The sequence below is a fragment of the Schistocerca nitens genome, chromosome 4 (assembly GCF_023898315.1).
Source record: "Schistocerca nitens isolate TAMUIC-IGC-003100 chromosome 4, iqSchNite1.1, whole genome shotgun sequence".
Classification (NCBI taxonomy): domain Eukaryota; kingdom Metazoa; phylum Arthropoda; class Insecta; order Orthoptera; family Acrididae; genus Schistocerca; species Schistocerca nitens.
In genome coordinates this window covers 652,478,927-652,496,017 of record NC_064617.1, presented here as the reverse complement: position 1 = coordinate 652,496,017, position 17,091 = coordinate 652,478,927, and positions in this window count along the sequence as shown.

Below are 17,091 nucleotides of genomic sequence, written 5' to 3'. Positions count from 1 at the left end.
TGAGTTGGCAGCCCTGTTAGCACACATGCTTTCCGATGCTCTTTTCTGTTCCTTTGTATATCTGTGGTTTTCGAGAGTTGTTTGTGTTCAAACTTCTGTACATTGCTTTGTTCTTGGTGCTGTGTCATTCTTGGAAGTAGTACCGATAATGAAACTTCCTGGCAGATTAAAATTGTGTGCCCGACCGAGACTCAGTTTTAATCTGCCAGGAAGTTTCATATCAGCGCACACTCCACTGCAGAGTGAAAATCTCATTCTAGTACCGATAATGTCTCCAAAAAAGTGTGTAGGAACAGGAAAACATAAGTTCTGTGGTAATCGGTGTACTTTATTGGAAAGTAGAGACTGTGTAATTACATCCACAAACTAATTGGATGTTATGTCGACTCCATCAAAGTTCCTCAAGACAGAAGCTAAAATATTTGAGTACCCAGAGTGACATTGCTATACAATGTGATCAAAGCACTGTAACATAATATGTTTCCATAACTGCTTAATTGAGTGTTTTATGTTCGCTTCTAAAGAATGCTGCTGTGTGTAAGCTTTGTGGGAAAGGTGGTACTAAAATCATCGAAGATTTTTAAGGCAGGAAAAGTGTGGCTAGTAAGTTACAACTGTTTTGTGATGTCTGTCGAGTAACTAAAACTAGGTATTCTTCTGGATTCTGAAAAGGAAGAGTTTATAACACAAATATTACACTTGCATATGGAATGAGGTGTATTGGGAAGGGTAGAAAGGCAGCTCAAACATTTTGTGCTATCATGAATTTGCCCCCACCTACAAGATTTGAGAAGTACACGCAGTTACTTCTTGAAAGTTTTGATCAAGTGAGTGCTGTGTCAATGAAGAAAGCAGTAGAAGAAACTGTGTTATGCAATGAAGGTGACACTGATATAGCTGCAGCCTTTGATGGGACATGGCAGAAGCGTGGTCACCTATCACTGAATGATGGTGTCATCACAACAACCCTAGAAAATGGGAAGGTGATTGACATAGAATATATGACAAAGCACCGCCATGGTTGCAAAGGAAATAACCAGGAGCATGTCTGTGTTCAGAATTTTTCTGGGTACAGTGATGGAATGGAATCAGAGGCAGTTCTCAGAATATTTCAAAGGTCACAAGAGAATTATGGTGTATGTTATGTGAAGTACCTTGGAGATGGAGACTCCAAAGGTGTGCAAATGTATTGGAAAATATGCCTTATGAAAGAACTGTAAAAATAGGTAAGTTAGAGTGTGTTAGTCATGTCCAAAAGAGGATGGGCACACGTTTACGTAAGCTAATACAAAATATGAAGGGGAAAAGCTCAGTGATGGCAAACCAATTGGTGGTCAGGGTCATCTTACTAAGAATGAGCTGGACAAACTGCAGTTCTATTACGGTTTAGCGATAAGAAGGAATAGAGACGATATTGGCGCCATGAAGAAAGCAGTATGGGCTACCTTTTTTCCATAAAGCTTCTATGGATAACCACCCACAGCATGCTCTCTGCGACAGTGGTGTAGACACATGGTGTGGATACAAAAAGCAATAGCAAATGGTGAGACTTGTGCACACCATCACTCCCTGCCATTTGAGGTATTGGAAGCAATTAAGCCCATATACAGGTACCTAAGTAACACTAAACTATTGGCATGGTGCTTACATGGAAAGACACAAAATGTTAATGAATGTTTCAACCAGGATGTGATAGGGGAACACATTCCTAAAACTGTGTTTGTTGGTTTCAGTACCATGAGATTAGGTGCATTAGATGCAGTTATATGCTTTAATGAAGGGACAGTTAGCAGATGTGATTACTTAGAGTTTTTTCAGTATGAGACAAGCACTGATGGCATTTGATTCCTTGAGAATGGCCAAAGGCAAAAAATTGGTTCTTGAGGCAACTAAAAAGGCCAGAATAGCAAAGAGGAGCAAAAAAAGGAAGAGAGAAGATGAAGAACACACAAATTTTGTGACTTGTTTATTTTATGCAAAAAAAAGCTATTTGAGCTAGAGGTCTGAAGTTTTTTGTGATATTTCAGGCTACCATATGGATAAAAGTGGATTACAGACACCAGCTTACTGTCACCAGAAGCAAAAATATACCCATATTAATTATTAAAAAATTACCTTGATTTTGATTGTATAATTTATGTATTTATAGTATAAAAACTACTGAGTGAAATCATTTGATTGTAATCTACTTTTTAGATAACAAAAGGTGCGCACAAAGTTTTAAGCATGTCAGGAAAGTAGTTAATAAGTCTATAGACATCAAACATAGACTGGCAGGAAAAATTTTAAATTACTGACTGACATAAATGTTTATGTAATAAAGTTTATATCAAAGCTATTCTGATTATTCTTATGTCAAAATCTTCATCCTTAAAACACTTTCATTGTCCTAAAATTTCTTTGTGTTCAGTGTTCACATTATGTAGTTAGACCCTCAGAAACTTTATGAAAATTCTTACTGTTTTTCCAGCCATTCACTGGCAAGTTACCTTAATGATATTTGTTGTGAGTAACATATCTCTATTTCCAACCAATAGCTCAATACATAATATCAATACTAGGAATGAGAACAATCTACATAAGACCTAAGTCACTTATCTCGGTCCAAAAAGGGGTCCAATATTCATGAATACACATTTTCAATAAATTGCCAGTAACCATTAAAAACTTGGTTTCAGGTAAACCACCGTTTGAACAGTGTTTGAAAGACTTTTTGATGGGCAAATCCTTCTACTGTGTAGATGAATGTCTTATCCTAGACTGTTAAGCCAGCTTAAGTCAAAATGTCTGTTAGATTTGAGTTTTGACAGCACTTGGTCAAAACAGTCAAGATTAGATACTTTGTGTATGATAAATTTATTAATAGTGCATAACAATGTTTCATTCTGACAGCGTGTTAATTCTATGAATATCAGTTGTTCCAGTTTACTGCATTGTATTCACCTATTTCAACAATCTCCTGACAAATTATCTGCGTATTAAGTATTATATTCAAATGTTTTATGTTATACTTTCTGACATGTTCCACGTGCACAAGAATAATCTCATGTTTTGGGTCTATGGAACGACAACTGAATCTAATCTAATCTAATCGCAAGATCAGTTACTGCGGATGGAAGAAATAGAAACTCTCCCATTGGCCACTGTGAAAAACAAGCTGCAAAATGTGTTTCTGTGTAAAATTATCTATTCATAAATACTGTACATAAAGTGATGTATAAGAAATCCGCCCGCTGTGAGAAACTGGACATAAGATAACAACGGGAACTGAAGTTATAAAATGTTGGAACAGTTTGGAAGTAAACGTCACAGATTTGCTGCTGCAGGAACTTGCTGCCATTACAGCATATGCTTAAATGTTGAATTACATGGTGTGATGTGTATCTAAAAGTTGTGAAGAGACAGAGTGTAAAATATATAACCTACGCAGTACCGCTACCGGTAACACAAAAGCTATTTAAACCATAAAAGTTCGCGAGACTAGAGTGCTCTAACACACGAAACAACATTATTTGTCTAGTGAAAAATAGTGAATTTTCCAGTATAATAAATAGTAATACAGTGAATGATAGAAAACCCAATTTTCCAACTCATGATCGTATAAAAGAACACTTAATTCCATTTATGTGTGATGTAAACAAAAACTTCACTTGTGTGAAGAGATATGAAAGTGTGCTCAAAGTGAAAACAAATATCCCGAAAGACCAATTAGAAGTGAAATGCGTATTAATGGAGGTATTTTAAGACTAGGCATTGTGGATAATAAAGCAGTGGATGTTGGCTTCTATGTGGATAGTAATGGAAGACGCTTAGCTGAAAGACTGCTATATCAGGAATAACTCGAAGCTACAGGTTTTGTCAAACCAAGTGCTTGTGTGAAAGAAATATTAAAAGACTGTAATCACAGAAATCAGGCATTGCAAAATCAGTGCACAGTAGTATTTGGTGGTGCAAATTACGTATACGAAAATGAGCCTGTTGGAGGTACTCACATACTGAAGACAGTCTTAAACAGAATAAAGATAAAGAAGTTGTTGTAATAGGCTTAATTCACAGGCACGATCTAACTGGATGGTCTTGGGTTGATTAAACAAGGAAATCCAGAAAGCCAATAGGGTTTACCACAATCCTGCAGATCGAAGTTTTCTTTTTTGATACCATTGATTTGGAAAGAAAGTGATTAATGAAACATGGAATTCACTTAGAAAGAAAGGCAAATCCTATCAATGTAAAACACTTGGCGAGTTATTGAAAACTATTTACAGAAACAGTGAAATAAACAAGCCATTTCCACTGGGGACAACAGAACACTCAGACTGAAGAGGCTCCACTCAAGGATGCAACCAACAACTGGCTAGTGAAGATAAGCCTGCCCCCATACATGTAGCGTGGATGCCACAGAAGCAAGAGCTGCAAGTGAAGCAGCCTTAATGACACTGGCAGAAGAGGAATTACTGTCAGCATCAGTAACTACAACTACAGTAGTAACAACAAGGAATGCAGAATTCATAGCAATGGCTGATCCAATGAAGTGGAAAAAAGGAGAAGAACAATGGGGATTGGAAGCAGCATCATTACCACAAGCAGGACAGGAATCAACAGCTACAGTGCCACTAACATTAGTAACAGTAGCAGCAACTGTAGGAGAACTAACATGTAGCAGGAAGGAAGGAAGAAGAAGCACCCCAGATAAGTAACTTTAATTATTTAACACTATTTCACAAGAATATTCAGTCAATAAGAAACGCCAACCAGAGTGGACGGGGGGTTCTAGGCGCTCCAGTCTGGAACCGCATGACCGCTGCGGTCGCAGGTTCGAATCCTGCCTCGGGCATGGATGTTTGTGATGTCCCTAGGTTAGTTAGGTTTAAGTAGTTCTAAGTTCTAGGGGACTGATGACCACAGAAGTTAAGTCCCACAGTGCTCAGAGCCATTTGAACCAATAAGAAACAAAGTGCAACAATCAGAAACTGAACTGGAATCCATAATTAGTTTGGTTGTCTGCATTACTTAACACTGGTGCTAAGACCTAAAATTGAGTACATATGGTTACATTCTTATGAATTATTTTGTTACTAAAATTGAGTACATACATTTATGGTCTTATGAATTAGTTTGTTACTACAGCAGAACATTAAACAGGAATGGAGGTCCACATATTTATGTTGAAAAAGGACTTCATAGTTAGAAGTGACATGATGTCTTTGAGAGAAGAAAAACATTTAGAACTCTCAGTAGTATAGTTAAAATAGTGAAACATACTTAAAACCCAGCTTTTACTGTGCTTATGATGACTCTGAATCCTTTTTTTAAATTAACACAAGTACTGTAGAAGATATGTAATTCTAAAGGACATTATTTTCGGAGAAATAAATATCAATGTGATGACAGTGGATGCTATCAGCAACAGATTCTTGACTATCCTGCACAGTTATGGTATCTCACAATAGTTAACAAATGCTACAAGAATAACCACTCACTCACCTTCAGTTACTGACCATGTTCTAACAGATATCAGCCATAAATGTTGTAAAGTAGCTGTTGAAAACCTTGGGGTATCAAATCATTTTGGTCAAATTGCAGAACCCAAAATATCTACAAAGAAACAAACATAAGTGCTTAGCTTCAGAATTGTGTTTTTGAAATGAAAAGGGTGCAATTGGCAATGCAAATAACAGCCATACATTGTCAGAAGTTTATTCAGAAACACATGTAAATGAGAAATTCAGCAAATTCATGAAAATATTCAAATTAAGATTTGTTGGAGAACCTAGTACAAAGAACTGGGTAACAAAAGGAGTCAGAAAATCCCCTGGAACTCTGAAATATCTAAGCTCTATTAAAGAAAATAAGGGTGACCCAGCCTTCTTACAGGTCTTTCTCAGATACAAAAGGATGTAAAGAAAATTGCTGCAGGAAGCAAAAAGATTCCAAAGTGATAAAACCATACAGAACTCAAACAATTTAAACAAAGCAATATGCAGTATAGTAAATAATAAAAATTAGAAATAAAGATGGTTTAATAGATAATTCTAAGGACCTGGCCAACTTTAAGCAACTACTTTGGTTATGTAGCAACCTAACTGCAAGAATAGCTTCTAAAAATATAACATTTATCTACAAATAACCAGCTTGTACCTTACACAGTGCTGCTGTTACCCACCAATGGGGAGGAAATCAGTAGGATTGTATATACATGTAAGAGTAAAATGTCCATAGGTCCAGATGAAGTTCCAATGTCTCTACTAAAAGACTGCATCAGCAGAATTATAGGACTCCTAACAGATATTATAAATGAGTCATTATCTCCAGGTTGCTTCCCTGATTAGCTAAAGCATGCAAAAGTTCTTAACACAGATAAAAGGGTAATGCAGAACCTAAGCAGAGAATTACAGACCAGTTTCATTACTGTCTTACTTCTCAAAAATACAAAACTGCCATGAAAAACAGACTCATGAATTATTTAAACAAGTACCAAGTTCTGTGCAAAGAACAATTTACCTTCAGGTTTGGAAACGGACCAAAGTTGCTGTGGCCAATTGTTCTAGACCTCAATAAAGCATTTTTCACAGTTTGTCATAAAATAGTTCTAGGTAAACTTGCAGAACTAGGAATGACAAGTGTAGTAAGTAAATGGTTTAGATCTTAACTAGCAGACAGAGTGCAGAGGGTAGAGATAGCCAAAATTTCAAGTGGTTCTAATTATATGGTGAAACATGTTTCAGATTTCATATTAATAATATTTGAACACTGGAGTCCCTCAAGAAAGTGTATTAGGCCGAATATTGTTTCTCATTTACATTAATGACTTCCCACTATGGGTCACACAAGCAGAAATTACAGAATTTTCTGATGACAGCAGTATAATTATTATAGATAGGACACCAGAAATGTTAGAAATAAAAGCCAAAATGGCGCTTACAGCAGTCCACAACTTGTCAAATAACAATGAAGTAACTCTCAATGTAAAAAAGACTAATAAAATTAACTTCTATACATTTAAGAAAACCTAATATAACAAAACTTGAAGTACATAATGAAACCATGGAATGTGTAGCTGGCACAAAATGTTTAGTTATGTATGTTGATCAACAATTAAAATTAAATAAAGATATCAAGGTACCAGGAAAAATAATTAGCACAGCATGCTACTATGCCTCACAAAAATTAAGCACAGTGTGTTACAGCTCATGCCTAAAAGCCACATACCATGCACACATACATTCCATCATCAGTTATAGCATAATATTCTGTGGTGTAAATGCTCAGAATGTGGAAAATGTGGTCAAACTGCAACAGTGAGCCATCAGAATAATGATCAAGAGACTAAAAGGGCAAAATGCATTGAGCTATTAAATTGGTGTTCTGACAGTTCCAAGTGAACACATATTGTGAACTGCAGTTCCTATGTTGTTGTTGTTGTGGTCTTCAGTCCTGAGAGTGGTTTGATGCAGCTCTCCATGCTACTCTATCCTGTGCAAGCTTCTTCATCTCCCAGTACCTACTGCAACCCACATCCTTCTGAATCTGCTTAGTGTATTCATCTCTTGGTCTCCCTCTACAATTTTTACCCTCCACGCTGCCCTCCAATGCTAAATTTGTGATCCCTTGATGCCTCAAAACATGTCCTACCAACCGATCCCTTCTTCGAGTCAAGTTGTGCCACAAACTTCTCTTCTCCCCAGTCCTATTCAATAACTCCTCACTAGTTGCATGATCTACCCACCTTATCTTCAGCATTCTTCTGTAGCACCACATTTCGAAAGCTTCTATTCTCTTCTTGTCCAAACTGGTTATCGTCCATGTTTCACTTCCATACCTGGCTACACTCCATACAAATACTTTCAGAAACGACTTCCTGACACTTAAATCTATACTCGATGTTAACAAATTTCTCTTCTTCAGAAACGATTTCCTGGCCATTGCCAGTCTACATTTTATATCCTCTCTACTTCGACCATCATCAGTTACTTTACTCCCTAAATAGCAAAACTCCTTTACTACTTTAAGTGTCTCATTTCCTGATATAATCCCCTCAGCATCACCCGATTTAATTTGACTACATTCCATTATCCTCGTTTTGCTTTTGTTGATGTTCATCTTATATCCTCCTTTCAAGACACTGTCCATTCCGTTCAACTGCTCTCCAAAGTCCTTTGCTGTCTCTGACAGAATTACAATGTCATCGGCGAACCTCAATGTTTTTACTTCTTCTCCATGAATTTTAATACCTGCTCCAAATTTTTCTTTTGTTTCCTTTACTGCTTGCTCAATATACAGATTGAATAACACCGGGGAGAGGCTACAACCCTGTCTCACTCCTTTCCCAACCACTGCTTCCCTTTTATGCCCCTTGACTCTTATAACTGCCATCTGCTTTCTGTACAAATTGTAAATAGCCTTTCGCTCCCTGTATTTTACCCCTGCCACCTTCAGAATTTGAAAGAGAGTATTCCAGTTAACGTTGTCAAAAGCTTTCTCTAAGTCTACAAATGCTAGAAACGTACGTTTGCCTTTTCTTAATCTTTCTTCTAAGATAAGTCATAAGGTTAGTATTGCCTCACGTGTTACAACATTTCTACGGAATCCAAACTGATCTTCCCCGAGGTCAGCTTCTACCAGTTTTTCCATTCGTCTGTAAAGAATTTGCGTTAGTATTTTGCAGCTGTGACTTATTAAACTGATAGTTCGGTAATTTTCACATGTGTCAACACCTGCTTTCTTTGGGATTGGAATTATTATATTCTTCTTGAAGTCTGTGGGTATTTCACCTGTCTCATCATCTTCCTCACCAGATGGTAGAGTTTTGTCATGACTGGCTCTCCCAAGGCCATCAGTAGTTCTAATGGAATGTTGTCTACTCCCGGGGCCTTGTTTCGACTCAGGTCTTTCAGTGCTCTGTCAAACTCTTCACGCAGTATCTTATCTCCCATTTCATCTTCATCTACATCCCCTTCCATTTCCATAATATTGTCCTCAAGTACATCGCCCTTGTATAAACTCTCTATATACTCCTTCCACCTTTCTGCCTTCCCTTCATTGCTTAGAACTGGGTTGCCATCTGAGCTCTTGATATTCATACAAGTGGTTCTCTTCTCTCCAAAGGTCTCTTTAATTTTCCTGTAGGCAGTATCTATCTTACCCCTAGTGAGACAAGCCTCTACATCCTTACATTTGTCCTCTAGCCATCCCTACTTAGCCACTTTGCACTTTCTGTCGATCTCATTTTTGAGACGTTTGTATTCCTTTTTGCCTGCTTCATTTACTGCATTTTTATATTTTCTCCTTTCATCAATTAAATTCAATATTTCTTCTGTTACCCAAAGATTTCTACTAGCCCTCGTCTTTTTACCTACTTGAACCTCTGCTGCCTTCACTACTTCATCCCTCAGAGCTACCCAATCTCCTTCTACTGTATTTCTTTCCCCCATTCCTGTCAATTGTTCCCTTATGCTCTCCCTGAAACTCTCTACAACCTCTGGTTCTTTCAGCTTATCCAGGTCCCATCTCCTTAAATTCCCACCTTTTTGCAGTTTCTTCAGTTTCAATCTGCAGTTCATAACACATAGATTGTGGACAGAATCCACATCTGCCCCTGGAAATGTCTTACAATTTAAAACCTGGTTCCTAAATCTCACCTTCTTTTATGATTCATGAACCAAGTGTTAGCTATGATTAAGTTATGCTCTGTGCAAAATTCTACCAGGCGGCTTCCTCTTTCATTTCTTCCCCCCAATCCATATTCACCTACTATGTTTCCTTCTCTCCCTTTTCCTACTGATGAATTCCAGTCACCCATGACTATTAAATTTTCGTCTCCCTTCTCTACCTGAATAATTTCTTTTATCTCGTCATACATTTCATCTATTTCTTCATCATCTGCAGAGCTAGTTGGCATATAAACTTGTACTACTGTAGTAGGCATGGGCTTTGTGTCTATCTTGGCCACAATAATGCGTTCACTATGCTGTTTGTAGTAGCTAACCCGCACTCCTATTTTTCTATAGAAAAAAAAAAAAAAAATGAGCGTTATGCAACAATGAGCTCCATACATGACCATCACCAGACACCTGAATAGAAGGAACAGAGCAAAGACACTAACCAATATGGTTTGGCAAAGAGTCAATGTAAATCATAAACTGCCAAAAGAAATCAAAAACACAAGCGAATTCTATAAATTTAAGACCTATCTTAAAAAAATATTTTAAAAAAATTACTCCATTAAAGACTTCATGCAACATAAAATTATTACAAGTAATGAATTACGTTGACCAATAACAAAGCAGGCAAAGAGAATGGTATATGCTTGTAAGCAACAAAATACACTGTAATTTGTAATTTACTCCATGCACTACAAAACCAAGATATTTGCCTGCAAACTACACTCCTGGAAATTGAAATAAGAACACCGTGAATTCATTGTCCCAGGAAGGGGAAACTTTATTGACACATTCCTGGGGTCAGATACATCACATGATCACACTGACAGAACCACAGGCACATAGACACAGGCAACAGAGCATGCACAATGTCGGCACTAGTACAGTGTATATCCACCTTTCGCAGTAATGCAGGCTGCTATTCTCCCATGGAGACGATCGTAGAGATGCTGGATGTAGTCCTGTGGAACGGCTTGCCATGCCATTTCCACCGGGCGCCTCAGTTGGACCAGCGTTCGTGCTGGACGTGCAGACCGCGTGAGACGACGCTTCATCCAGTCCCAAACATGCTCAATGGGGGACAGATCCAGAGATATTGCTGGCCAGGGTAGTTGACTTACACCTTCTAGAGCACGTTGGGTGGCACGGGATACATGCGGACGTGCATTGTCCTGTTGGAACAGCAAGTTCCCTTGCCAGTCTAGGAATGGTAGAATGATGGGTTCGATGACGGTTTGGATGTACCGTGCACTATTCAGTGTCCCCTCGATGATCACCAGTGGTGTACGGCCAGTGTAGGAGATCGCTCCCCATACCATGATGCCGGGTGTTGGCTCTGTGTGCCTCAGTCGTATGCAGTCCTGATTGTGGTGCTCACCTGCACAGCGCCAAACATGCATACGACCATCATTGGCACCAAGGCAGAAGCGACTCTCATCGCTGAAGGCGACACGTCTCCATTCGTCCCTCCATTCACGCCTGTCGCGACACCACTGGAGGCGGGCTGCACGATTTTGGGGCGTGAGCGGAAGACGGCCTAACGGTGTGCGGGACCGTAGCCCAGCTTCATGGAGACGGTTGAGAATGGTCCTCGCCGATACCCCAGGAGCAACAGTGTCCCTAATTTGCTGGGAAGTGGCGGTGCGGTCCCCTACGGCACTGCGTAGGATCCTACGGTCTTGGCGTGCATCCGTGCGTCGTTGCAGTCCGGTCCCAGGTCGACGGGCACGTGCACCTTCCGCCGACCACTGGCGACAACATCGATGTACTGTGGTGACCTCACGCCCAACGTGTTGAGCAATTCGGCGGTACGTCCACCCGGCCTCCCGCATGCCCACTATACGCCCTTGCTCAAAGTCCGTCAACTGCACATACGGTTCACGTCCACGCTGTCGCGGCATGCTACCAGTGTTAAAGACTGCGATGGAGCTCCGTACGCCACGGCAAACTGGCTGACACTGACGGCGGCGGTGCACAAATGCTGCGCAGCTAGCGCCATTCGACGGCCAACACCGCGGTTCCTGGTGTGTCCGCTGTGCCGTGCGTGTGATCATTGCTTGTACAGCCCTCTCGCAGTGTCCGGAGCAAGTATGGTGGGTCTGACACACCGGTGTCAATGTGTTCTTTTTTCCATTTCCAGGAGTGTATTAATGAGGCTTATCAAAAGTTAAAACAAAGCACACTGAGCATAGAACTGCATATTTATGGGTGAGGGTGGTTGTAAAGAGAAAGTAAAGAACAGTGAAACACAAATGTGCACCTGTCGGCTACATCATTTAAAGTAGTTAGTGTTTGACTTCCACCCCCCATTTTTCAGTCAGTACAGCAACGCAGTACATTGACACTGAGGACCATCAGTGAGGAAATAAAGCAGGAAAATGTCACATATGGTGCCCCAGGTGAGGACTATTGCATGTGGGCACTACAAACTAGGACTTGCAAAAACTGACAGCGAACTCAAGAGTGGTTTACAGTAGAGTTTCAATGAAGGAGATGCAACAGCCAACCAGTGCTAGGGTTTCATGGCCACAGTAGGGCAGCAGCCAATCAGCAAGTGGTTTCTATGGAAGCAGGCACTAAGCACAGGAGCAGCCAATCAGCATGCAAGTTGACACAGCTGACCGGTATAAACAAGACACCTCACCAAGAGCATTACAATTTGCAGCAGCCATTCAGATGACAAATTCAAATAACAACCACAGCAGCAGCAGCAGCAGAGCAGCATCAGGAGAGTGAATAAGATAATTCATAGCAAAAACCATTTTATATTAAGTGATACATAATGAGTGGCCTTAACAAACAAGACAGGGTTATAGTCGAGAATGGACAACAGGGAAGTGATGTGAAAATTGATTATGAAGCTGTTGAGGTTAAGTTTTTAAATGAACAGAAAGACTTAATGGGGACTGGTTCTGTAGATTAAAGTGGTTACAAATCAGGCATGAACGTAACTTTGAATAATGGGGACTTAAGACCTATTGTAGATGCAATGATAAAAGTGTCATATACTTTGCATGGTGATGTGAGCGAAATGGACGAAAACAGTACTGAAGTGGGTGAGATCATTAAGGTTAAGGAGGAGGAACCTAGTAGTAAAAGTCAGCAAGAGCAAAAGTTTATGGCAGATGGAAATTTGGAAGTGATGTTAAGGCAAATTATGAGTAGTTTGAGTTGTTTGAGTAGTATGTGTATGAAAGAAGACATTAGTAGGGTGGAAAGTAGTATGAAAAAAGACATTAGTAGTATGAAAGAAGACATTAGCAGCATGGGAAATAGTATGTAAGAAGACATTAATAGGGTGGAAAAGAAAACTGATAGAATTAGAACTGACACGGTTAGCTTAAAGGATGAACTGAAGAAAGAAATTAAAAAGGAGACTCAGGTAGTCAGCTCTTAATTTTTCAGAATTAAATAACAGGGCTGAGGCAGTAGCTAAAGACTGTGGTGGAAGGATAAAGAAAGTAGTACATAACACTAATGAGAAATTAAGATTAATGAGTAGTAAATGTGTAGAAGAGAGAAAGAAACTTTATGATGACTGTAGGAGGAAGGTGGAGACTTCCGTAAAACAGTGTGAAAATGAAGCCAAAACTGCCAGGAAATTTTGTGCTCAAAACAGGGTTAAATTTGAGAATCAAATAGGTCAAATTAAAAATGATTTAGAAACTGAGGTATAAACCTAATTTACAGTAGTGGTAGAAGAAAAACTGGTAAAAGTAAATAAAAATGTAATTTAAAAATTGGCTGAAAGAGAAAAAGATGGAAGACGTACAAAATCTAAAGCACAGACTATGTAGTGTCCCAAACAGTCCTTTATTTGTTAGTTGTAAGAAATTTAATAATTTTGGACCATATGGGGAAGTTCATTCACTGGATTTCATTAGAGAATTTAATGATTTACCTGAAACGTTGGATGACGAAAAGAAAATGTCATTTGTGAGAGGTTTTTTGAAAGAGGATGCTTATGGATGGACAGCTCAGGTGGCTCATAGCTGTACTTCATGACAAAGTTTTGAGAAAGCATTTTTGAGAAAGCATTTTTATTGGTCCAAAGAGAAGCAGCAGAGAATTTTGAGTGAATTTTGGGGAGGAAAGAGATCTTAGTGAATCAATAATTATGGCTTTGGAAACTAAGTTGCCTCAGAAAATTAGAGAACTGCTTGTAGCTGCCCCTAGGGGTACTATTAGTGATTTCTTGGATAAAGTTGATAAAGTGGAGAGGGTGAAGCACTCAGTGATTGATTGTAGAAGGAATTTTGATGTCAGTAATCAACCAGGGAGAGAATTTCAGGTAAATAGGATGAACAGGACTAATTACAGTAGAAATTCAAGGAATGGTTGAGTGGACAATAATCAGAATGGGCATGGAAATGGTAGGAGAAATTCAAGTAAAAGAAATGGATGAGATGATTTTAATTCTGCATCAAACCATTTAAACTAGATAATGCTCCAGTATTGGCTCACACTCGAGCAGGTAGTGATGAAGAGCCACTTGTATATAAATGTGCTGTAATCACAGGTAACAGTAATGTAAATGATCGTAGTAAGACACGTGTAATTTCTAATTCTAGTGAGATGTTGAATTATCGTGTGGGTAGCAATGTTTATCCCATAAAAGGAGAGGAGGAACTTACTATAATAAAGTGAAGTGATGAAACAAATTGTGTTACTGTTGCTCAGGATGTCCAAATGCCACAATGGATGTCAAATTTTTAAGAGAACATAAGGAGTTCGGTGTTTTTCTTTGTGGTCTAATACTGGAAACAAGGATCAACTACTTAGCCAAGTATTTGAGGACAATGAAAGTGACAGTAGGTCTGATTCTGACAGTAGTTCTAATGATGATAGCAGTGATGAATCCAGTAGTGATGAGGACTAGGTTTTTGAACTTATGATTGATGATGAAGACAATGTGATAAGTAAAGAAAGAATAAAGGAGGATGATATTAGGCCTAATGAAGAGTTAGAGTTTGAGAGTGGTAACGAGGAAGAGAACCATGCTACCTGTCATTTGACCATGTCTGGTAATTATTTTGGTAATCAGGATGATAGTTTTGCCAGGGAGAGGATTAATGAGGATTTGTTGTATGAAGGAAATCACATGGTAAGTAAAAAGGAAGTGTGGCATCCTGTAATAACAGCAAGGGTACAAGGTATACATGTTAAGTGTTTACTGGACAGTGGTAGTGATTTGAATGGTATTTCACAGGCAGTTTTTGAATCTGTTAAGAACACAGAGGGTATAGTAGTGATGCATGTTTCTGGAATAAACATTATCGGTGCTACTGGTAAGCTGTTAAAGAGTGTGAAATAAGAGGTACTATTAACTGTAGAACTGGCAGGATAGCTGTTAGAGTGCAGTTTCTTGGTAACTAGAAATATCAGCATTGATGGGGACCAATTTCTTGTGATAATGCTGTGTAAATATTGATTTTGCTAATGGTAAGTTCAGTTTTAAGTGCAACGGAAGTAGATATGAAGTATCATTTTTGGGAAGTATGGATGAGTGTGTGGAAATTGAATTAGATTTGCCATTAAGAGTTTTGATACAGAGCAGGTTACTGAGGAAGAAGACAAGGAGAGAGTAAGGTTGTAAATAATAAAGGGAGTTGAGGATATTGAAGGTATTACAAATAATCAAAGGGAGGAATGAAAAATTATTCTCCTGAACAACTGTAAGTCATTTTCATATAGGCCAGGTTTAGTTAAATTATTTTGAGTGCAAATTAAAGTATAAGGATCATGAACCATTTTTCAAGAAACCTTATATTGTTCCATTTTCAAAAAAGGAAGCATTGAGAAAAGAAATTCAAAAGATGGTCTCATGGAGGGTCATTGAAAGGTCAACCAGCAGGTATAATAACACACTTGTGGTTGTAAAGAAGAAGAATGTTGGTGTCATGTTGGTTCTGAATGACAGGAAGTTGAACGTAGTTGTAATGGGTGAGAGTGAAAGACTAGCTAACATAGATGAAATTTTGCAAAAGTTCCATGGATGTAAATTTCGGACCTTTTTTTGATGTGTCTTCTGGCAATTGGAATATCAGTTTGGCCAAGGAATCTAGGCCATGTACAGCATTTTTCATGAAGGTAAGAGTTACTAATACTGTGTGGTGCCATTTGGTCTGAACTTGTCTGTAGTTGTGTTTATCAGAGCAATTGATAATGTGCTAGGTGAGATATTAACCAATGAAATAATGGTCTTTATGTATGATATGCTAGTAGCGAGTGCAGAATGGTTCAAGCACTCTATGATTCTGAATGAAGTACTGAGAGCTATGTATAGCGGAGCTATGAAACTAAAATTAAGTAAATCTGGATTTGCAAAGAAGGAAATTTCATTTTTGGGTCACAGGATTAACGAGGAATGTATACAGTCTGATACAGAAAAACTTGCTTCTATTGCATATTTCCCACCACCAAAGAACAAGAAGCATCTTAAAGCTACATTTGGCTTGTTTGGATTCGACCAAAAGTTCGTATCAGATCAGTTATTTAACCATCCTTGCCTTGGTAATTTGTTGAAAAAGAATGTGGTGTGTAATTGGACAGAGGAGTCGAAGAGGCATTTCAGAGTTTGAAGAAAGAATTAGTAAAAAGTAAGATGGTATGACAACCAGATTTTTCACCGCCTTTCTGTATGAGTACTGATGCAAGTTTTTGTGGTTTTGGGGTAGAAATTTTCCAATTAGTACCTACTGAGATAGGTGTTGAACACAAAATTATTGCTTTTGCTAGGAGAACATTACAGCCACACAAAGAGAACAATTACATTTCAGAATGAGACACTTTGGCAATTATTTTTGGGGGGTCAAAAGTTTGAGCACTATTTGCTCAGACATAAAAAAACAGTGTATACAGATCATAAGGCTTTGAGTTACCTTTGAAGTGCAGGCTGAATTGCACAGGTTAATTAGGTGGGCTTTGTATTTGCAATAATTTGGTTTGGAGATAAGGTATGTAAAAGGAAAAGATAATATTGTGGCGGATGCATTATTTAGTATGCCACCAGGGAAAAAGGATGCTGACAGTAGTGAGAACTGTGAAGAACAAGTAAGATTGTTTTGTTTGCAGGGAGTTAAGGATGGGAAGCTTATTAGGAAAATTTGCAAACGAATGAGAAGGGAGCAGAAAGAGGATACAAATTTAAGGTTGGTTAAGCAGTATTACAATTCAGACAACATACCAAAGGTGGAACAGTACTTTACTATACATAAAGGGTTGTTGTTTAGGAGGAAAAATTTGAATGCTCAGGGCTGGAAGTTATGCTTTTCTGACCAGAATGTTGATAAATTTATTTGCTACTTGCATGAGAGTTAAAGACATTATTGGACCAGGAAAATAGTAGCCAAGATACAGAAGACAGTACAATTTAACAACTTGTGGAGAAGAGTTAAGCAGAGACAAGAAAGGAGTGATAAATATCAGGGAG